Source organism: Acinonyx jubatus, chromosome E2 (genome assembly GCF_027475565.1).
Source record: "Acinonyx jubatus isolate Ajub_Pintada_27869175 chromosome E2, VMU_Ajub_asm_v1.0, whole genome shotgun sequence".
Lineage (NCBI taxonomy): Eukaryota > Metazoa > Chordata > Mammalia > Carnivora > Felidae > Acinonyx > Acinonyx jubatus.
In genome coordinates this window covers 15,427,222-15,450,500 of record NC_069396.1, presented here as the reverse complement: position 1 = coordinate 15,450,500, position 23,279 = coordinate 15,427,222, and the positions used below count along the sequence as shown (strand labels likewise).

The 23,279-nt window shown below is 46.7% G+C and overlaps 1 protein-coding gene across 8 annotated transcripts in view; it reads left to right on the top strand.

The window, feature by feature from the left end:
- Positions 1-23,279, top strand: part of ZFHX3 (zinc finger homeobox 3) — a 276,618-nt gene that overhangs the window by 57,699 nt on the left and 195,640 nt on the right. The window contains exon 1 of one of the 8 annotated variants that reach the window (XM_053210048.1): positions 1,632-22,055. The exons of the other annotated variants lie outside the window; for them this stretch is intronic. The gene's annotated coding sequence lies outside the window, so the exon portion shown is untranslated. Of the gene's footprint in view, positions 1-1,631; positions 22,056-23,279 lie in introns of those variants that run through there. 8 annotated transcript variants of the gene reach the window in all.

Genomic DNA, 23,279 nt, shown 5'->3' with positions numbered 1-23,279 from the left:
AAAAAGAAGGAGAACCTCAGGGGGACCAGGCTCCATCTGTCCTCCCCTGGCCCACTGTCAAGGTGCGAGTGGGACCCGCAGTCAGAAGGCAGCGGGAAGTGGGTATTCCCCTCCCCACCGTCTCAGGGAACCTCTGTCCTGGCAAGGCCTGGCTGTAAAATATTGCCCCCCGTGGCAGCCTCACTCCATAGTGTTGAGCGATGAGGAGTGCGGGGCACCCGGCAGTGTATTAAACACTAGTTGAGCACAGGAGGGGCAGTATATCACCGGAGAGAGATAAGCAAAGTTCTCTGATAGTGGATCAATAAAGGTTAGTGACATCATATCTCAAAGTGAGGGAACCTGCTTTCTGCACAGCCATTTATCAGATCACAGCCCTGGAAGGGCATTAACCCCTTTCTGGCCAGATTTTTTTTTTTTTTTTTTTTTTTAAAGCACCTACCCAAACAACTCCTCAGTGAGGGAGGGGCAAGGTGTCATGGCCCCAGACATTGTATTTAGGGATTATTCCTGTGCTGGTTTTGAGAATGCCTTTTGCAGTTAGCATATTACCAGCGGTGGCTTGGGCATGCACCGTGTGTTGATGGAAAGTTTCTTAACTTTGAAATTTGTGCAAACATTCTAATAAAAAGGCAGCATTTCTAACTGAAGCCCAGACCGTGCCAGCCTGTTATGGGTGTGCAGTGGTATTGTTGTTGGACATCTGGGGGCTGGGATTTATGTTTGGTGTTTGGTGGCAAGCAGTGGGGCTGGGCTAGATTATTAAAATTGCAATAAGCCGGAGAATGGTCCTGATTTGCCTTTTTTGGCCTTGTAGTACTCTAGATATTTACAAGTTGCCCAGTGGAATGGCATTGGCAGACTGTAGCCTGTAGGCCTGTTTTTGTATGGTCTGTGAGCTAAGAATGGTTTTTGCATTTTTAAATGGTGGTGGGGGGGGAGGGAATCAAAAGAAGAATGATACTTTGTGACATATAAAAATATGTGAAAATCATGTCTGTGTCCATAAATAAAGTCTTATTGGAAAACAGCCAGGCTTGTTCATTTATGTGTGGTCCCTGGCAGCTTGCATGCGACAGTGACAGAGCTGAGTAGTGGCCACAGAGACTGTGTGGGCCACAAAGTCCAAAAAGTTTACCTGCCTCTTTAGGGGAAAAGTTTGCCAACTCCTAGACGAGCTTCTTACTGCAAATCCACTGCTGGGGAGCCAGGGTGGCTTAGTCAGTTAAGCGTCTGACTCTTGATTTCCTCTTAGGTCATGATCTTAGGGTTCGTGAGTTTGAGCCCTGCATTAGGCTCCGTGCTGACAGTGCAGAGCCTGTTTGGGATTCTCTCCCTCTCCCTCTCTCTCCCTGTTCTTGCCCCACTTGTGTGCTCTTGTGCTCTCTCTAAGTAAATAGACTTTAAAAGTTTAATTCAAATCTGCTGCTAACTGGCTGTGTAACCTTGGGTAAGTCACTTTCTTTGTTTCACTGGTCTGTGTGATAAAATTTTGTCTCTTGCCTGTTCCAGGGTGTTGTGAAAATCAGATGACAGTGGATGAAACATGGGTTTGCAGGATGGCTAGTGTTTGCCCAGTGCTTATTATTAAATCAGCAGACCCTCCAGTATGTAAGCCCCCCTGGGGCTGCCCAGTGTGACCACCGATGCTTTCCAAGGGTTGTGTACCTTGTCTCCTTCCTGTGTCGGGTTGGGTGAAATTTGAGTTTCTTTGACTCTCTGAAAACTTAAAGGCATGCATCTTCCCAGGGTGAACATCTTTTGCTTTGTGAGGGGCCATCAATTGTCCTCCGCGACTGCTGAGATTTTTATCCTTAAAGAGTTGGATCATTTTCTTTCCCTCCCAATTGGTGATTTATAGATGGAGAGTCCAGGCCTTTTCCTTGACTGTTTATCTTTTTGGTTGGGCCCTGACAATATGCTGGCTGGGATATTCACATTGGCCAGGGTGTTCAGGGGCGAGATGCCAGTTCCAGGGCCCAGGGGTGGTTGGGGGAGGAGGGAGGCCGGAGATTCCAGTCCAAAGCTAATGGGCTGATGTCCAAGTGGAAAGTGTATTTTCATTGAGGAAGTGTAGGTATTAGTGGAGCCTGGATTACTGTGTGATTGTGCTGTCAATACTGCAGTATTGAGTCCGTGAGAGCCCGCACAATACAGGGAAACACTTAGCTCACTACTGCTGCTTATTGAGAAGCCAATAGCAATTTACTTGCTGACACTTGACATCAAATCCATTCCCAGAGGTGGAGCTCCTGCACAGTATCAGGGGAGCTCTCTCCCTTCCGGGGGCTCTCTCCTACCTTGGGGGTCTACCGGCGTGTGGCCTGCAGGGCCAGTGGCTGCCTCCCAGTTGGGGGAGGGAGAGAGGTGGGGTGGCAATGGGGGAGACAGTCTTGTTTAACTTTCATAGTCGACAAGACGTTTTCTTCTCTTCCTAATCATTTTTGTTACTTGTCTTCTTTCAACAAGTGCTAAATGACCCTCTCTTCGTTCCTCCCCGGGGTGTGAATTTTCTGCATGTGGGAACTTTCTCCTCCTCTTTCCATAAAAAAGTTTGTTCCTTAAAATGGATACATGAGGAAATCATATGTGGGAGAGAGAGGCGAGGAGTGTCTCATCTCCAGGAGATGGGCGGGTGTCTGAGGGAACTGTGAAGGCTGGGAATGTGCTGTGTTGGGGGGCAGAGTTTCCTGCCCCCCCTCCCCCGCCATGAAACCTAGGGCAGGGGAGCAGGGCCTCCTCATGCCCACGTTCTGGGGGCACGTGTGACTCCAGGGGTTTGGGGATTGGGCACAGCCAACATTATTCCTTCTGTAACTACTCATGTGGAGTCTGTCTGCAAAGTGTCTGGCTGCTTGATTTACAGTGTTTTCACATGGCCAAGTCATTTAGATGCCTTTAGACCCTAAAGTCTTCTCCAAATAATCAGCTCACAAATCAGGGTAACCCGATTCTGGGAGGCAGAACCTAACACAGACAGATTTGGGGGTGACCAGTCCATAGTTCCCATTGGTTCCTTGGCCTCCTTGAATGCTGGTGTCATTTGAGTTTTGTCTCTGTGTTCCCATGCCTTGGGACCCTGTCCAAGCCATTTTTTAGTGTGTCTTACATAGGCCTGTTTGTGACCAGTACTTGGAGGTTGGGTGAAAGGAGAATCAGACTTGGTTGGGAAGGTTCGATGATCTCAAACCCAGTCACCATGGATGGTGCTATTGCCTGTGGGTGGGAGAGGGAAGGCGGAGGAGGAAGGCCTTGTCTGTGGGATATCACGAGGCTCCATGGAGACTGGCCTGAGTTCCCTGGAGTCTGCTGCCTCCAGTGTCCACCTTATTCTTCCCTTTTTCCTCCGTCCCCCTACTTTTCCCTTCCCATCCAGGTGGCTCCTTCCTCAGCCAAAGACTTGGTTATTTCATTCATGTCCAGCAAAATAGAGCTGTGTGGCAGTGGGATTAGGGGGCTCTGACTATTTTACCTTTTATCCAGTGACCTTGACTGTGTCCAGAATTTGATGGAAATATGTGGGCAGCGGCCTGTGTGTCTGTTGTTGATGGAGCACTAAACTGGGGACGGTGTTACTTGATTACGATAGTGTACATGCTTTGTTTGTAGGACAGCTTTCTCTGGGAAGAGGACAGTGCTCAAAGGAAGTCATTCTACCCTGTTTACAGGTGGGGCAGTGAAAGCTGGTGTCACCTCCAGTAAGCCTGTCCACAAGTGGAGGTGTCGCTCGAGCTTTTGTTGCTTTTTGTTAATGGTCTACCATTGGATGGGGTCACATTGCCCTTGCACCAACACCGCGGTGTATGTCGTTGGAGCGTCCTTCTCCCGGTTACACCAGCTCTGAGATGGTGGGTGGTGTTAAGACTACACGAAGCACGCCTGGTGGGTTTGAGGTCGCAGACCTACCTGAGCTCTGATTCCAGCTGGCTTCAAGATGTTCACATTAACCCTTTCCAGGCCCCAGGTTTCTGTATCACAGAGGGACCTACTTGAAGGATGCCTTAGGGGTCCTTCTAGCTCTAGATGATCACAGGTAGGAGTCTGGAGGTGACTGGTCCTGTTTGCACAGGCAGAAGTGCTCTCATTTAAGTACAGTGACATTGCCCAATTTCTGGGAGAAGTTGATCACGTTCTGGCTGCTCCTTGGCTGGTGGTTTTGGTGGATTGAATGATGGGGGAAAGTCTCCCTTGGGGGCTGGGCTGGTTGCTGACCATTGTAAAGATGTAGAGGCCTTGGCTATGTCCAGGACAGGTTGCAGACTTAGGATCATGTGGGTACAGGCTCATATGCCTTCTAGATTTAAGGAAGGGACTTTCTGGACTTATTTTCATCTTTGACAGACTCTCCAAATTCTGTGGCCATTACTGTGGCACTAGTGGGATAGGCCTGCATTTTAGTAAAATCTGGGGAGTTGTCCTACTTTATCTGATTTCTCAAGTTTCTGGGCTTTGGCCCTTTGTTTTTCCCCACATTCACAGGCTTAGTTTGGGCCCCTGTCCCCTTGTGATTGAACTCGTGCAACAGGTTCCTAAGGAATCTCTCATCCACCCATTTCTGTGCCAGAGATTGCAAAGTTGTGGCCCTATAGGCAAACCCTGGCCCATGGGTGTGTTTTGTTCAGCACAGACTATATCTTAAAGTTTATTGTTTGAGAGAGAGAACGAGTCGCGGAGAGGGGCAGAGAGAGAAAAATCCCAAGCTGTCCCGTGCTGTCAGTGCAGGGCCCATTTTGGGGCTCAAACCCATGAGCCCTGAGATCATGACCTGAGCTAAAATAAAGAGTTACACTCTTAACCGACTGAGCCACCCAGGTGCCCCAGCACATAGTGTGTTGTAAAATTTGGCATATTTCAGTGTAAAAATTGGGATTGGCTACAAAAAAAGGGGAGATTTGGCACTTGTTGTTCTCAAGGGCAAAGGCTGTCTAGAGCAGAATAGTGGCTGCCCCTCCTTGAAGGACCATGTGCTTTTCAGAGCACCAGGGTGGGTCCCTGTCATTCCATCCCCTTGCACCTGGCCAGCTCCTTCACGGTTGTTACCTGCCTGGCACTTATAGGTCTGTGCCTTCTGTGATGACCCTGCATACTGCCACCGAAGCTCTACGTTGCCGTGGTTCTCTGTGGAGACGATTTTGCCTCCCTCCTGCACTGGAGACATTTGGCAATGTCTGGAGACTTTTGTGGTGGTCACAACTGGAGGGGGGAGATGCTAGTGACATCTGGTGGGTGGAGGCCAGCGTTGCTGGTAAACCCCCTAGAGTGCATGGGATAGCCGCACCCCCCAGCCCTCCGCCCACGAGAACCGTACAGACTGTCCAGCCACAAACGGCAGTAATCCTGAGGTCAAGGGATCCTGCTTCTCTTCTTTTCTTGATCAGGGGCCTGCAGTGCTTCCTTGATGGCTAGCATTCTCCCCCTGCCTGCCAGGACTTGTAAACCCTGCGGTCACGAGGCTGACTCTTCCCGCTCAGCTTGCTTTCCCTGCTCAAGTTCCGGGGATCCGTGCTTTTGTCAGGGCCTGCGCTCCGTGCTCCTGCTCCCCTGGGTGTCCGGCTCCTCTCCTGCCCTTGACCTTTTGTCCCATCCTTCATCAGATGTTTGGGCACACTTCCTGTGTGCCAGGCGCTGTTCTAGGTGCCAGTGATAGAAAACTCAATGCAGGGAGGGGAAAAACAGAGAAAAACCCTTGCCTTCAAGAAGCTTGCACTCCCCTCTCTCCCTCAATATGCGTAGTTAGTAAGTAAAATGCATGCTTTTACAACATGCTAAATGCTGTGGAGGAAAAACTAAGGAAAGAAAGAGGGAGTGCTGTGGAGGATGTGGTTTGCAGGTTAAGTGATGCTGTGAAGGTCACGTGAGAAGGGTGACGTTTGAGCCAGGACTGGAGGGCCCAAGTGATGGGGAGGCTTCTGGACAGAGGGAAGAGTCCTTCAGAAACCCTGAGTGGGGGGGGGGTGCCCGGCATGTCTGAAGAGCAGTGGGCAGCCTGCTTGGGGCGCAGGGGTGCAGATTATCCCCTGCCCTGAGCTAGGCGGCCGTTTCAAGAGGGATTGTGTCTGCAGGATGGTGTGACCAGACTGGGGGTGGACAGGCTCTCTCCAGCAGCTGTGCTGGGCTGAGAGCAGAAGCAAGGAGACCAGGAAGGGATGATTGCCCCAGCCCGGCCGGCAGTAGCTGTGGCCAGGGCCCTCGCGGAGCTGGGGTGAGAAGTGCTGTGTCAATTTCTGAGTTGTAAACTGTGTCTTGAAACAGTAGAAGTTCGTTCTTTCAGTTCTGGAGGCTAGACATTGGTGTCAGCAAGACCATTGCTCCTTTTGAAGGTTCTAGGCAAGCATCCTTCCTAGCTCCCAGCGGCTGCTGGCAATCCTCGGCATTCCTTAGTGTATGGCTGAATCCCTCCAATCTCTGCCCGTCTTCCCTGTGTGTACCTTGGTGTGCCCACTCCGATTCTAAGGGCCCACACAATTGAGCATGACCTCACCTTAACTTACTTGTACCTGCAAAGGCCCTATTTTCCAAATAGGGTCATGTTCTGGGGTTCTAGGTGGACCAGAAATTTGGGGGGGGGGCACTTTAAAACCCATTCTAAGTGGTCACCCTCTGGATATATCTTGAAGGTGGGATATTGGGTGGGAGGGAAAGAAGAGTCAAGGATGCCTGAGATGACCGGAAGGGTGGGATCCTTGTGAACTTGGCAGAGCTGGCCTCAGAGGCCCTCCCTCCCTTGCCCCAGAGCCACCAGCCCCACATCTTCAGTTATGACTTGTTGCACCCAGCTAAGCTCCATTGATCTTTTATTGAGTTACTGCGTGTCTACTCAATATTACTATTTAGGCCTCTGAGTTAGTCACTCAAAGATATAACTGTTTAATTCTAAACAGAAAGGAGAGGTACCATATCTGTCAGAGGAAAACTGGAAAGGAATTTAGAAGCTTCATTTTCAAAGGCCTGGAGCCTGTGTCCTTTGAAGTCATTCTCACAGGTGTTCTATAAGGTAGGCAGAGTGGGGACATGTCCTTGTCTTTAGATGAGGAAAAGTTAGAGGCTAAGTGTCTTAAGAGAATCACCTAGCAGTTGGTTTAAATCTGAATTTGACCTCCAGTAGACAGGCAAGATACTGCTACAGACAAGTGTTAGCTGGTGGGACGGGGGTAGATTGTAGGGAGACATTGTCTACTCATCCTCCCCCGCCACCCACCTACTCACAGCCCATGATGTCTGAGAATCAGATAGAGGGAGGCCTCAGAACCACCTGCGTGCATGTTATGGGGGGCTTGACTTTTGAGGGCCTGTACAAGGGAAGGAATGGGCTACACGCCTCCTCCTGGCTTGGGCAGACGTTTCCCTATAGTTTTAAGAGTGTGTAGAGAAGAGGGACAAATTGAGTTGAGCTGCTTGGCAGGAACTCTTTCATGTATGAACCTGAACCTGCAGTCACTGCTCCTGATTAGTTTGTTGGCCTGTGTATTGACTACATTACGTAGAAGAATGTCTACAGGTCCTTATGCTACCAGAGATTCCGGTGACCAAAAAACCAGGGACTGGATTCTTGCTCTGATATTTCCTAGCTGTGTGACCTTGGGAAAACTACTTGGACTCTCTGGGGCTCACTTTTCCTTGTGGGCAAAATCGAATTGCTACTGGTACCCATCTCCCGGGTTGTCAGGAGAATGAGGCCAAGAGAGAAGGTAGAATGTTTACTACCTGCTGCCTAATTGGGCAGGTGTTAATTTGGCAGTTACGCTTAATGCTTTTGTAAGTTTCCTCCCACTTCAGCTAGATTTGAATAGAAGAAGACAGAAAAAAGACTAATGACCATGCTTGTAATTCCCTGGCCTTCCCTTAAACCAGTAAGTACTTGAGTGGAAAAATATCCAGGACACATAGGGCATTGAGGAATCATTGAGTCGGACTCAACTCTGGAGGTCTGAACTGATCAGTTCCACTTGATTTCAGTCTCGATAACTTTATTGCCGAGTCATGGCTGACAGGCGGTGCCAAAGTCAATATGATGGGTCTGGCTGGGGCAGCTGGTTTCACAGCGGTTTGTCCCATGTGTCCTACATTTCCCATTTTCTGTGTATTTCAGAAGCTGTCCCATATGCTGAGGCCATTCTTGGCCTGTACAGGCTGTGTGGGGGTGGTTTTGCTTTCCGAATTTAAGAGGCAGACCTTTTGTTTTGAAACTTACTGTAAGAAATCAGAACTGTATCTTGACTTTTCGATAGAATGATAGCAGTGTTAGCTCTCTCCATGGTTTCTCTGGACAATCTCCCTTTGATCTGATCTGAAATTTGATCTTGATTGCTAGGAAAGTGTTCTTCCAATGTAGAGCTTTGGTATGTGGTTCATTACATTTATTTTTGAAGAACTCTAAATGAAGTATCCTGGTATCTCGGTAGAGTAATTGGTTTTGATGCCTCGTGTACTGGTAACAGTGGCCTTTCCCACGTTCTTGGTATATCCTCTCTTTCCTTACACGCTCAGCTCCCAGACCAAGAATGTGAAGGATCCATGTGAGACGTTGCAGGGTAAAGTGGATTTTGTCTTTCAGCAATGATAAGGAGTGGTGATAGTCCATTCCCATGGAATGTCTGCAGTTCTTTCGAAAGGCTAAAGGTGGACCCAAGCAAAGTCAGAACATACATTTTTTTAAAAAAGTGTATGTGCCCTGCCAGGAATGGGAGACAGCGCTCTCACTTTCCTTACCAGTAGGCTAAACAAATCAACAGTCCTAGTTGCGGGTAGATGGAAGAAGAGAGCTTGAAAAGGCTATAGAGAAAGGGCATGGGGGTGGGTAAGCCGAGCACATTATGAGATGGCCTGGAGAGAGACCAGAGAAGTCTCTTCAGGAACTGGCTCACGTTCGGGTTTGAGGAGTTGCTTCCTGTGAGTATTGAAGATTCACACTCTCCAGGTTCATGCCCATTAAAGCAGGAAAGTCTCCGCAGGAAAAAGTGGTCATGTGAGGGTATAGAGACAAGCAGTGTGCAGCCACCTAGGGTTGGCTCACGTTTGGACAGGAGAGTGTTGTTGCCTCCCATCGCAGTGAGGCTGGGAGCGGTGTGGGATGATGGTGGCCTTCAGTGGGCGCATTGGTAAGGAGGGCAGATGTGTGTTCAGATGCTGTGGGAGGGTGGCAGTGTCCTGTACATCACATAACGCATGTATATGCACACACACATACATACATGTTGGTGCCGATGGAAGATTCGGAGGCCCCTCCGGGACTTAGTGTTGTGCCTGAGGGCCATTTTCCTGGGCCTTAAAGATAAAGTGGAGTGAGCAGACATTTATTTGCTTGCTGTTGGCAGCTTCTGCAGCATTGGGCTGCTTCCCAAGATGAACTGGCCACAGGGTCTTTGCCTCAGAGAGCTCTTTGGAGACAGGATGAGAAAGTGCCAGATCTATTGCTGTTTTACTCTCCTGGCCAGTGACAGCTCTCGGGACTCCCGCATGATGCGTCTAAGGAAACGTAATTATGGGAATGTGATAGAATGGAGTGCTTTGTCTCTTGGGTGCCTGTTCTTAGAAAGCTAGGTCAAAGTCTTTGTGGGATTTGGAAGCAGGCACCGATACTAGGGCACTAGCACAACTGGATACTGAGTTCTTGAGGGTTGGCTTGAGGGAGGATAGCCTTTGAATGAGAAGAATTAGAGCTTTGGGGATAAAGTCATGGCAGACAAGGATTGGGGAGATGGTTTGACCGCTGAGTTCAGCATTTGGAAGTTACGGAGGGGCGCCTGGGTGGCTCAGTCAGTTAAGCTTCTGACTTCAGCTCAGGTTATGATCTTGTGGCTTGTGGGTTCAAGCCCCTCATCAGGCTCTGTGCTGACAGCTCAGAGCCTGGAGTCTGCTTTGGATTCTGTGTCTCGCTTGCTCTCTGCCCCTCCCCTGCCCGTTTGTGTTCGTGTTTTCTCTCTCTCTCTCTCTCTCTCTCTCTCTCTCTCTCTCTCTCTCTCTCTCTCTCTCACTCTCTCTCTCTCTCTCAAATAAATAAACATTAAAAAAATAGTTTTGGAGACAGGCTTCAGTCTCCAAGTGAAAGAAAGACTTCAGATTCTCAAGGTGAAGAGAATATGGCAGCATACACCAAACATGAGTTGATTTAGTTCAGGAGCCCCTGAAAACTTCAAGAAAAATTTATTGGCCATTTTTTGCCTAAAGTCAATTTTTAAAATAAGATCAAAACCCATGAAAACATAGGTCTTCCTACCTCCCTCAGCAAAAATACTAGAATGGTCCAACTAAAATGGAGAAGTCCTTCCCAAAGGAGGCAAGAGGAGGATCTGAAGACCTGGTAACGGGGGCCGACCCAGTGGTCATGCCTATCGAGGCGTGAGCTCTGTGCAGGCAGCGGCAGGAGGCTTGGCCTGTTTGGTTCACTGCTCGTCACTATCCCTAGCCTTAGGACAGTCCCTGTCATGCTGTAGCCACTCAGATATTTGAATACATGGATGGACAAGTCCCCAGACAGGCTCCAACTGTGGGGTGCTAAGACTCTGTGTGCAGGACCGTGTTTTCTAGCACCCTAGAATTAGAGAAGTCAGCTGATAGGTTGTACCACAGATCAGAAAGGCTAGGGTAGCCTTGTAGAAGAGAAGGCAGTATTTAGGTGTCAAGGCAGCTAATACCAGGGCAGGGAGCCCAGGGACGCGTGGCAGAGAAGGGTGTTGGTAAGGCTTTGATGGCTTGGCGAGGGGAAACTTTGGGATGGGGTGGTGGGGTGGGGGAGGGTTGAGAAAAAACTTGGAGTACTTTCAGATATCCCCTTTAAGTATTCCTTCTCCTATGGCCAGTGGAGGGTGTGTTCTGGGACATCTTCCCATGCTCACTTCCCTGAATAAGAAATTAAGATCCCTACTCCCCTTAATTCGAGCATGTATGTAAACCCCAATCATGTCTTAGGATTACATGCTGATTGCCAACCCAGCCCATGGCATTCCTTTGCCTTTTTTAAAGGCTAATTAAAGCAAAACGAGTCTTCAAGTAACTCTCTGGGGATATACAGCTGAACTCGGGGAGGGTCCCAAGTGAGCTTCCACTGTAATGGAGAGACTGTGCTCCAGAGCCACCCAGCTCTCACCAGGGCGTGATCCCACATCCGTGGGAGGCATGGAGAATATTCTCGGTTCACGCAGAGGTTAGAGAGTGGCTGTAAATGGACATTCATATAGAAGAAGAGGAAATTACTGTAGTCAGAGCTCTGGAGCAAGGGCTTTAAAAGAAGGCCATAAATTAGTCATAAGCACGAAGGAAGATGGGATTCTATTTCTAGGGCTCGTTTATTTTGAGGAGGGCATCAGAAGAGCCATAGGTAAAGAGAAGCTGGTCAGGTAGCATAAAGATTCTGACTCCTGGGCAGATTAGCTGCCTATTTTGCCAGAATTCACCTTCTCTGGGACTTTGAATATTCAAAATTGTACGTTTGTTAAGCAGGAGGCTGAACGAGAGCCCTTTGTGGAAGGTCGGCTTGTTTATTTTTTAACTACTTCACCCTGTTTACAATAGTGCTTTCTATGTATACGCTGACATTGCGTGTTTAGATCCCATTGAGTGGTCCCAGTCGCTCCTACCTAAAACATTATTGTATAATACTTCAAGTTGATTTTTAACGTAAAGGAGACGGGCCAGACTGGGAGCCTGTAGGCACACTGGTAGGTTGGTAGGCTTGGGAGAAGAGAAGTAGATGGGTGTGGCAGGTTCTGAGGATGGGAGGCCTAACCTGCCATTGAAAGAAAACTGTCAAGTTAGGAAGAAGACCCCAGAGGGATCCTCCTTTGCATAGTAAGTGAGAAGAATATTCTTTGCCTAGAGGCAAATGTGAAGCACCAATGCATTCATTGGCCCTGCCACAGGACGTCCTCCCCTCTCCCCCTGGCCAGTCCTTATGTGTGATGTTCTTCAAGGCGCCATGCCTTGGTTTGGTCAACAGTGGCCTATACCTGTGTGGTTTGTAAAACCTAGTCCTGGAAAGCTGGCTTCTGCGGAGGTGTTGGGCAATTGGGGCCGGCCGGCAGCCAGCTTCTGATGTGGTTGGCTGCCTGGCTCACACCTCTTAGGTGCTGGCGAGATGGCAAGATCCAATGGCCCCAGGCTACTACGGAGGTGGGCAGGATGCCACCATCTTCCAGAGCCTTCCTCCTCTCTTTGTCTTCAGGAGTCCAATGGGCACAGGCCCTGGCTTCCCATTGCCTTAGGCCGGCTGCCATCACGGTGAGGCATTGGGCAGGCCCACCCGTGGGAGCCATTGGGCAAGGTTGGCCTGGCCTGGCTCTGTCCATCTGATAAAAGGAGCTATGGATCTAGGGATTCTTCCCTTTAGATATTTTTTAAGGCCGAGTATCTCCTGTTAGATAAGATATACATGTCGTACACGTACGTTCTTTGTACTGTTTCTCTGTTGTTTCCGTGGCTTCTTGTGCATACTTGTGCATCTCAAACGTAGTAAGCTAGTGTGGGAGGCTTTTTCAGTCTACTGCTAAGAGGTCCTGCTGAGCAGTACGCACAAGCCATAACTTACTTATGGCATCGAGGACCTTTGGTTCTAATTTTTGATGACAGGGAAAGAGGGCTCAGCTGGCTCATAGAGTCTAGAGGGGAGGGTTGTGTGGACCCTAATGAGGACAACTCATCCTGAAGTTCAGGAACATTCCTGCTCCTGTGTGTTCATTGCCACACTCTTCTCTTCTCCAGAGGGGTCGAATTCATTTTCTATTGATGCTGAAATACATTGCATTGAACCTGGTGGCTTAAAACAATGTAGATTCGTTGTCTAACAGTTTTGGAGCCCAGCAGTTTGAAATCACGTTCACTAAGCTGAAGTTAAGGTGTTGCCAGGGCTCATTCCTTCTGGAAACTCTGAGGGGAGAATCTGTTTCCTTGCATTCTCTAGATTCTGGCACCCAACCATACTCCTTGGCTCACAATCACTTCCTCCGTTACACCACCTCTTGCTCCCATCATCATATCTATGTCTGTCTGACTGTTCTCTTGCATCCTTGTTATAGGGACCCTTGTAGTTACATCAGGCCCACCTGATAATTCTGTCTCAAGATCCTTTGCTTGATCCCATATGCAAAGTCTCATTTGCCAGTCTTACTGTGACACATTCACGAGTTCCGGACATTAGGACATGGACATCTTGGGTGGCTGTTGGGCAGCCCACCACAGGGGTCCTGTGGAGGAATTAGTGCAGTTGGCCTAAAAGGAAGGCCCCACGTGGGCCTGGAGTCAGATGGCTGGGGAAACTAATGCTAAAAGCTGAACGGAGCATTCTTCTGAAAGCTTGAAGCAGTGTACCTGTTCTGGCAAAGGATTTTTCCTTGGGAAGGAGGGGAAGACTTTGAGCAGAAATTTGGTAGCCTCTCTCCTCCCCAAACCGTGCAATACTGTTTTGTTAAATTGTAATGTGGTGCGGCACCAAGAGTTGTCCCTGAGAGAGTAAGAGAGTGTTTATAAAGGATTCCCGAGGAAGAATCCAGGCATTGTAAGACTAAGAGCAAAGTTTCAGGGAAGTCTGACAGCATTTGCGAGGTCAACCACAGGGTACAGATGGGCAGCCCATGATGGTAGGTGGGATGGCGGCCTCCTCAGTGTTCCTTATATAGTCTCAGGGACAGGCTCTTACCCCCAAGAGTGACAGGTCTGTGACATGTTGTCAGAAATGGTTCCTGTGTGGCCTGGTGGTGTGTCCAGTCACTGGGTAATTTTTGGCAGCCTCAGAGGAGACCCTGTTCATAGAATGGGGATATGTTTCTAGAACCATCATGGATGCATTTGCTACCAGAAGGGATATTGTGAATGATACTTCATTCCTTGGCCAGCCCCTGGTATTAGTCTGAACTCTGGAATTGCCCTTTTTTGGGATGACAATAATTAAATAACATTATGGAGGCATGTGTTAGGTTCAAGGTAAGGATCTTAAAGCCACAATTTTTGGAACAAGTGTAGGTAATTGGTTGCCCAGCTCATATCATACATGCCAGGATCTCAAAACTTGAGAGAGAAATGGTTTATGGCACATTCCTCTTTTTTTTTTTTTTTACATCCAGTTGCCAAGATTATGAAAAAAGAGGTTCCAAGGAGAACTTGTGGGATGGAGGTTAGTTGGTGCCCTAGGGCCTATGGCCCCTGTCGGCCACGGGCTTGCGACCCTGTCACAGTGCAGAGGGGGACTGAGATGCTAACGTGAATGCATTGTGGAATTGAACAGGGGTATGAGGCACTCTGCCTACTATTAGTGAGATGGGGTGCTGTTGGAGAACTGACACCAAGTTCTTGGTCAGCCCTGCCTGCAAAGCATGGTTCAGAAGTCTGCTTCTTCACGTGCAATGTTTGTAAGTGGCTTTGGCATTGGTTGTAGCTCGCATGTGCTTTGTGCTCAATGAGCTGATAGCACTTCCTTCCCTAAAGACAGTATTCAGTATTGGTGGAAGAGGCTTCCTCCTCCTTGGGCCTCCAAGGCAGCAATTGGCTTCTACTTGGTGATAGAAACCTACCCGGTGCCCCCAGGATTTATATGAATCACCCAGGGAACACACAAAAAAAGGGCATCCCAACAAATTGAGTTAAAAGCCACCTTAATTCCCCTTGTGTTATCCCACATTATCTTGGGAGGTTAGCTTCTGTCTTAAAAATCTGTTGGGGGGGACTTGTGATATTAACATGTTCTGTGTTAGCCACTTGATTTGAATGCTCCTTAATTTGAGTAGAGCCTGTGTGCCGGACAGTCTGGCCTTGGAGGGGGTGGTTTCCGAAGATGGACACGGAACACATCAGCCGACTGGAGACTTCTGTCTGCCAGCTCAGTCCTTTTATGAGGTGTCCAGAGTCAGCTCCCCTGAGAGGATGAGGCTGAGATGAGGTAACCTGGTTCCGCAGGTCAGCAGGGAAGGTTCTGCCTTGGGGCGATGGGCCGAGTGCTCTGATAATGCAGCATCTCCCCTTTAATGCATCTTCAGTGTGGATTATACTATTAATTACTGCTGGACAAAAAGGGATTAGTGCAGCTGGCCTGCTTTCCCCTCTGCACTTTTACACTTCCCCTTTGCTAGGGAATGGCCAAAGGGCAATAGGCTTTCCTGTCATCTGTCTTTTGTTTCAGCAGCAGTGGCTGCTGAACCTTCTGTGCTCACTAGGACAGGAATGAATGGGGCACCGTGCAGAGTCTTGAACTCCGTTTGGCACATGGGCAGTCTGTGGAAGTGGGGCTGTTTCCTTCCTCAGAGTTGGGCATTCTTCACCAGGCTGCGCGGTGTCTGAATGCCTCTTCCCAGCAGGGAGAGTAACCCTGCAGCCTTTCAGCTATCAGAATGCTTTGCAGAGTGCTCCCTTCCCAAGGGGCCGCTCCTCCATGGGTGCTTTCTGTGAACGTCCCAAGGTGCTTTGTCTCTTTAAGAGTTTCCTAAATGATCAGGTTAAGGGCAAAGGATGGTTCTGCCTTCTGCTGTGGGTCACCTCTAGCCCCAATGCCAGGGTGGGATTTTGGTAACTGGCACTGAACTCATACCTTGTAATTTGAGACCTTCTGAGTTCCTAAGCTTTACTACCCTTATCCTTGCATATAGTATGGCAAAGATCTTAAGCAGTTACATTTTCTATTATGTATTATGTATGTTTTATACATTATATTAGTGATTATTTTTTTATATCTTCCCCATATTTGGGCTAGTACACTAATTTTTCATCCATATGGAATAACATTTTTTTTTTAAACAGGTGAGGCCTTAAGTAACAACACCTCAGTAATAATCCTCCTAGGAGTCCATAACTTGGTAGCGTTTGCAGTTACATACGGTGTAATCTGTTGTGTGTGCAGGCTTGTGGCTGTTTATTGACATCCTTCATTATATGGTAACGTAATATACAGAATTTCCCAGCTGCAGAAATTAGAAAGCGGGAAACCGATTTCTTCAACATGAATTGGAAAACTGATTGAGTTTGTTTTTTCTTTTCTTTTTTAAAAAAAGTTGACATTGCATAATTGGTGGGAAGAACAGTGGCATAATGCTTATAATCACAAGTTAATTGAGTTAATTTGGGATTTATGTTCATTTTAAGTCATAATGGAGAAGTCTCTGACAGCGGAGATGCCTAATGTGGAACATTCCTGAAATGGGAGAGGCTAGTTGAGGGCGAACCTGGGAATTTCTCCTATCTTCTCAGCGGTACATTCATGAATTCAGGTTTTACCACGGTAGTCTGGTGGAAACCTGATGAAACTTCATTGTTTTGGATACTTCCTTTTCCTTGAAGCTCCTTAGTTCTCTTCTGAACTAGGACATTACAGAATTAGAAATTATTTTTCCCTCCTCCCTTCTCTAGCCACAGATGTTTATCATCTTGGAGCCAAGTCTTGCTCAATGAAACTAATCTCTAAATTTCATCAAAGAAAGTATGGAAATTTACTTGGTTATATACTTACACAGTCTATCTGGGATGGGTTTAATTCCATTTATTGAGAGATGGCTTTGCTTTTTAAATTAATTTTTAAAGAGGCAATACATGCCCATAATAAAATTTTCAGAAGGTACAGAAGAGACTTCCTTTCCCTCTTTCCTGTGCAGTGTGCCCCACAATCACTCAGTTCCCCAGAATCACCTGCTGTTACATCCCTTCTAGGAGGTATATATTTGGAATAGGGCTGTCACGGCATTATAAAATACTCTTTTCACTACTTAAGTAGTGTTTTCTGCCTAAAAGATTTTTCCCCTTTGTCAGAGTTTCTTCATCTTCTATCAGAGATGTTTTTATCCTCTTTAGAATACTTAATATTAAAAACATTAATGAAATCCAGCTACTTGGAAATTTAAAAATATTCTCCTGAATCACTTGGGGGGAAGAGGAGATGAAATTATTGTTACGGAATCACTGAGAAATACTAAGAATTCAGCATACTTAAATGTATGGGTTATTGCCAAAGTTATATTCCGGGGCACATCCATAGCTCTGAATCTTTTTGTTCTTATATAAGAAGAAATGAAAGTAATTGAATTAAGTCTTCAACTCAAAGTTGGAAAGAATAAAACAAGCCGAGTAAGATGTAGCTAATGCTAATGAATTAGAAAACAGGCAAAAATACTGAAGTGGTAAACCTAAGAGCTATGTATTTGGGGGGAAAAATCAAAGACATAGAGCAAAGCACCCTCATGCTTCATTAACCCAAATAAACCCACAAAACTAAAAATGAGTTGATGTGATGGAAAAAAAAGGAGTAACAAATTATAAATTCTATTTGAGGTAATTATTTTATAACATAAAAATAAAGTAATTTTGAAATACAGCAATTTTGAAAATCTCCCTTGACATGGCTGTTCTAGGGAGATGACTCAGAAGTCTGAATCTTGAAACAAGGAACTAGAGAAGCTGAACATTAGAAAAAAAATTTCCAAAAAGAACTCTGGATGCAAGTAGTTTCATGGAGGAGTTCTTTTAAACTTTGGGGGGCAAAATAATTACCTGCTGAATAAACTGCTTCAGAGCAGAGAAAAAGAGAGCGTTCCAGTTGGTTTTTACAAAGCTAACATAACTCTAGAAACCTAAAATCATTAGAAAGATGACACAAGAAGACTAAGGACTGAGCTCAGACAGGAATATACATGCAAAAACACATATAAAACAGTTGTAGATTGAATTCAGTGGCATTTTGAAAGAATTATGACCACATAGGATTTATCCCTGAATTGTAAGAAGGTCTGTTATTCGGTATATCACCTACTTAGAACAAAGAAGAAAAACACTGTATCTATACGTGTGTGTGTATACATACATACACACACACATACATACATACATGTAGACAGAGTAGGTCAGACAGACATAGAGACACTTGCTAAATTTCTACTCTTATTTCTAGTTTGCTTAGATTTAAAAAAATAAAAAACAAACCTGTGAAGAGATTGCATTAATTTGATGAAGAAACCAGCAGCCCTAACCCTTCCAGCTAGAAACTTACTGATGAACCAGAAGAGACAGCAGAATGAAATTGGGAACAAAACATGGATTGCCCAGTGTACTCATTTCTTTTTTCCTGCCTTATTGAATTGGCCAGAACTTAAAAACCAAAGTCAGATCATGGTTAAAAAGAAACAAAAATCATTTTCATATGTCGTTGTCTTCCTAGAATACCCATTACACACTTAAATGGAATTAAACATAGAGTTCAGTTACAAAATAAAATTTCAGAAATCACTAGCTTTCTCACATAGCAGGAAAACTCGGAAGATATTACAGAGCCCACTCAATGGAATGGAATCAAATAGAAACGTGTTCGGTAAAGGTAGCATTTCAAATCACAGGAATTAAAATAATAAAAATTCACTTTTTTCAGTATTTCTGAGTGATAAGCATTATGCTCAACACTTTCACATGAACTTAGGTCACTGGATGTGGTAGACACCACGAATGGTTCCATTCTCTCAGGTTCAGAAAGTTGAAGTAAGTTGCCCACAGTCCCTCAGACTTGGACACTGGTCTGACTGACAGCAAAACCAGTGGTCTCTGACATTATGCTTTACCACCTGTAGTACTATGCAGTATTGTACATGATGCAACAAACTGTTGGAGCATAGTTAGCTAACCAAGTAGGGGGAAAAGTTAAGTTCAAGCCATTCCCCACAGCATACATTACCATAAATCCCAGAGAAATTAGGTAAAATGAAAACTGAAATCAAGAAAGGGCTACCAGAAAGTATAGGTTAATATTACTCTTAATATGGGACAGGGAGGGATATTAGGCCTAATTCTTCTAGTGAAAAAATTGTAAAACAGAAAAGATTGATTTACTACATTGAAAAAATTCTGTATACTGGGCACTAAATACAAAATTTTAAAGGCATTTGACACATTGGGAAAAGATGTTGAAAGCACATATATTTGACAGAGTGTGTCCTAAAAACTTCAATATAGAAAGAGTCTTAGAATCAATGATAGACAAAGCAGAAAAACGAGCAAAGAATATTAATGGGTAACTCCTAGGAAGGATAAATTCAGATTGCCCATTCCATTCGAAGTGTCCACTGGAGAGCTCCTTGTTTTAACTTGTTTGATTGCTAGAGAGGTCAAGCTTTTTGTGTGTTTTTCAATGAAGAATTCGTTACAAAGCAAATACCCTGTTATGGCAAAGGGGTGCACACTTTCTGCAGAGTAGTTTGGTAGTATGTGTTAAGAAGCTTTAAAATAAAGTGTGTTTAAATTTGTAGGTTTTCTCACCATAAACTGCTGATTCTCCTTACTCTGTCCTGCCTTTCCTTTTTTACCTTAGCCTATGTTACCTAATAAAATACTACGTAATTTAACCTCTAATATCTTGATTGTCTCCCCTGCTAGAATAAGTTTCACAAGGGCAGGGGTTTTTGTGTTTTCGCTAATTGTTCACTAATCTCTAGAGTAGGGCTGGTAACACAGCACCTTCATTTATAGTAAAGAAATCATCTTTTGTGCAAAAGAAATTTATAAATAAAGGCTTTATTACAGGCATTTATAATAGTGAAAATTGGAAACCATCTAAACCTCTCACAGGGGATTGATTTAAGCTGTGGTGCATCCATATGGCAGATTCTTATGTGGCTATTTAAAACTCCTGTCTCCTGGTTATGATGTGGGAAAACAGTGATGTTACATTAAATTAAAGGAGGCTGTGTGCACCATAGAACTTCAGTTTAATTTTTAAAATACGGGGTGGCTAAAGAATTCATATAACCAGGATTAACCTGGTTATTTCCAGGTGACAGAAGTCAGGCCACTGTTAATATTGTGTTTTCTGAACTCTGAATAGTGAATGTCTGTTACATCCATAATAAAAGTTGGTGAGACTGTAGCATCACTTGAATAGCTCTGGTCTGTGGCCATGTCTGGAAGACTTTTGGAGATTATTCAATCTCAAGGATTAGCAAGAGCTGAATTAAAAAAAAATCAGCAAGAATGCTTCAGAAAATGTCCTTAGGTTACGTCGTCTTAAATATTTATGATCTTTACTGTAAGTGTCCAGAGTCTATGTGTGTGTGTACACATAATGGAAGTGTTGGTCAGTGATGTGCAAGCTTGTGGAATCCTGGAGATGTGAGAACACCTCTTCCCAGTGTAGATTTCTTGATGGAAACGCTGAGTGCTCTTCCTGGTAGGTCATAGAATTTGAGAATACACTGAGGTTTTGCCTCAGCAAAAGCTGGGAACCAGGATTTTCCATTCTCAGATTAACCAAGAGTCACACTCTACTGCGTGTGACCCATCCTTGTGTGGAAGGACTTAGGCGGACAGGTGTAGGATAAGGTGCCAAGTTAGAGGGTGAAATGCAAGGGGATGACAACCCGCTGCAGGACGTTAATCAGCAGCATTGTGCCAAAAAGAAGGTCGGACTTACTGAGGGGATTTTCTTGGCCAGCAAATCAGAAGTAAGTTCAGCATGCTTGGGCTGAAATTTCCCAGATCCCTAGAGTCATGTGGCATCTTGGCCAGCATTTAAATTCTGTCTCTGCTGCTTTCAGACTACGGCCCTCAGTTTCTTTTTCCGTAAAAGGGGGAAGTTAGACTAGGTTAGAAAGCTCTCCTTTCAGGTTTGACTTTTTTTCTAAAGGAATCTAATGTCTTTTTATTTTAAGGGATGCATTTTATTTTATTTTCAAAGTTTACTTATTTATTAAGTAATCTCTACACCCACCATGGGCTCGAACTACGACTCCGAGATGAAGAGTCACATGCTCTTCTGACTGAGCCAGGTAGGCGCCCCATTAGGGCATGCATTTCACATGTCTCTGTGTTATCTGTGGTGATGCAGAAGCCCAGGGAGTAGGGTCACTTCATAGCTCTGTGAACCAAAACCTAAGCTGGATAGCTGAAGTCACATGGTGGGGGAAAAGCAGCTGTGATGGGTGTGTCTGGACTCAGCCTCAGCAAGAATCCCAGCCCTGCCTCTGACTGGCCCAAACCTTCTCCTTTTCATTTGTGAGGGGGAAGTGTTAGTTTTCCCTTGCTGCATGACACATTATCCCTAAATGTAGTGGCTTAGTACGGCAGACGTTTATTATCCCACAGTTTCTGTGGGTCAGGAATCTGGATGTGACTTCGCTGGGCCCTTTGTCTCAGGATCTGTCATGAGGGCCTTGGCCAGGGCTGCACTCTGACCCGAGGGCTCGGCTGGGGAAGGACCTGATCTGAACTCATTCACATGGTCACGGTTGGCAGGGTTCAGTCCCTCCGGGACTGCGGGATTGAGGGCCTCTGCACCTTGTTGGCAGGACGCTGCCTTTAGTTTCTTGCCACGAGGGCTTCTCCTTAGAGCAAGCAGCACACAATATGGCATGTAGCCTCTGTGAGGCAGAGGGGGACAGGGTGCAGAAAACAGAGACTTAGTGTCTTTGTAACCTCCTCTCAGAAGTGACCTGTTCTATTCGTAGCCTCTGAGTTAGAAGTGAGTCACTGTGCAGAGCTCACGCTGAAGGGGAGGGGTTATTACACCCCCCTGTGAACACCAGGAGGTGGAGTCAGAGGGGCCTGCCCATCAGGGTTGGTAAGGAGCGAGAGAGGAGGTGGTTTGTTAGTGTTGGGAACCTTCTAGATGCTCCGTGTTAGCTCCTACCCCCCTGCCTTCCCCTGGTTACAACTGCTTTGCTTAAGGATGGTCTGTGGGGTGAAGATTCCAGGAGTGGGTGGAGGTGTGTGTGTGGGGGGTGGGTCTCACTGCCTGATCTGATTGTCCATTCACTGTCTTACACACTTAAGCCTGGAAGTGCGTGTTGGCTGGCCCGTTAGACTCCAGCTCCTCGCCCCGTGTCTGCTGGGTGTGGTGTGTCTAGCGTAACTTGAGAGGGAAATGGGCGTTTGGCTGATGACAACGTCCAGTGAGTGTTTCCGTGGGTCGGACCGCTATTTAGGGAGACGCCCGGGAGCTCTTTGGGAGCCGGCGGGTTGAAACCGCACAGCCTCCTGAAGTTGCCCCCTTTTGGTTTCTGAACACCACCACCTGTACCTGGAGGTGTGCCTGGTGCAGCCTCTGGTTGAGGACACTCCGGTGGATAGAGCTGGGTGCCAGACATTGCCACAACCCTCGGAAATGAGTAAGAAAAAAACTGAAAGCAGCGACCTCCCCGTAGAACAAGCCGAGCTTTGTGCAGAACAGGCTCCAAATATGAAAAGACCATTGTTCCCGGATGGCTTTTTAATTAATGCTCACCACTCACACCCATCAGCCCGCCAAGAAGAGCCGCCTCCTTCCTTCCTCTCTCTGCTTGCTCTCTTCACCTCCTGCTCCTCTCCCTCTTGACTTGGGGACAGGTCGAGGGACCCTCGGGGATGGGAGGGTGCCAGGAAACAGTGTTGACTGGCCAGCCGTCTCTGTGTGGGGAGCCCTTCACCTGCTGGGGAGCGGGCTTCTGCATTTGCAGGCTCAAGAGCCAGGTCTCTGCCCTGGGTGGGCAGGGGCGGCTCTTGGAGCAAATCCTGTCCTCAGCCCGTCATTCTTCCTCACGGGCGATGTGTGCACTTTGTCTTGCCTATGCCAGAATTATGAACTGCTTTCTGTGCCTTTTAGTTTCCTCTTGGATGTACTCCTCTTCGAGCTCAAACCGGATGGATGAGCTTACAAGCGGTACCTGGTATTCTAGTGTCCTCTAGACCAAATCTTGTGCTCCTCTGGATGGGGCTGATGTAACCACAGGGAGAGGGGCTGACGTGAGAGCTGCCGCCTGGGTGATGTGTCTGGTGGGTTCAGTGGGACCCTGTCCTGGCACGGGAGGTGTGCTGCCCCACACCTGACTCATATCACGTGTGCTGTTCTTGCACAATGGGGGTCTTGGGAGGGCCCAGTGCTCAGGACAGACGCACCCTCCCTGAGCTGTGGTACATCAAGTGCCCCTCCTGCCAGATCGAGGCTGAGAGTTTTCTGGTTAACTGCTGCTGAGAACATGGCCTCAACATTTTTTCCTCCATGGAAAAATTTTTCTTCCGTTTATAGCAACTCCCAGACTGGTGGATTTGTCCCGAGTCTGTTTGTGTCTCAGGATCCCGTAGGCACAGCCTCAGTGGATTATTCTGTGTAACTTTGTGTGTATAGTGCATGACATCTTGTGTGGCCAGGGCAGGAATAATTCAACATGACCTTGAGTTTGAAATGGGGTCTGTTGTAGCTGAGAACATACCAGCATGGAGGACGTTTATATGGCCCGCCACCGAGTGAACAATGTATTGTCCTGAAGATGTTGAGTTTTCAAGTTAGAAGGTTGTGAGGATTTTAAATTCAGAAACCCCCAGGGATCGAGTTGACTGGTGGACAAGTCCCGGAG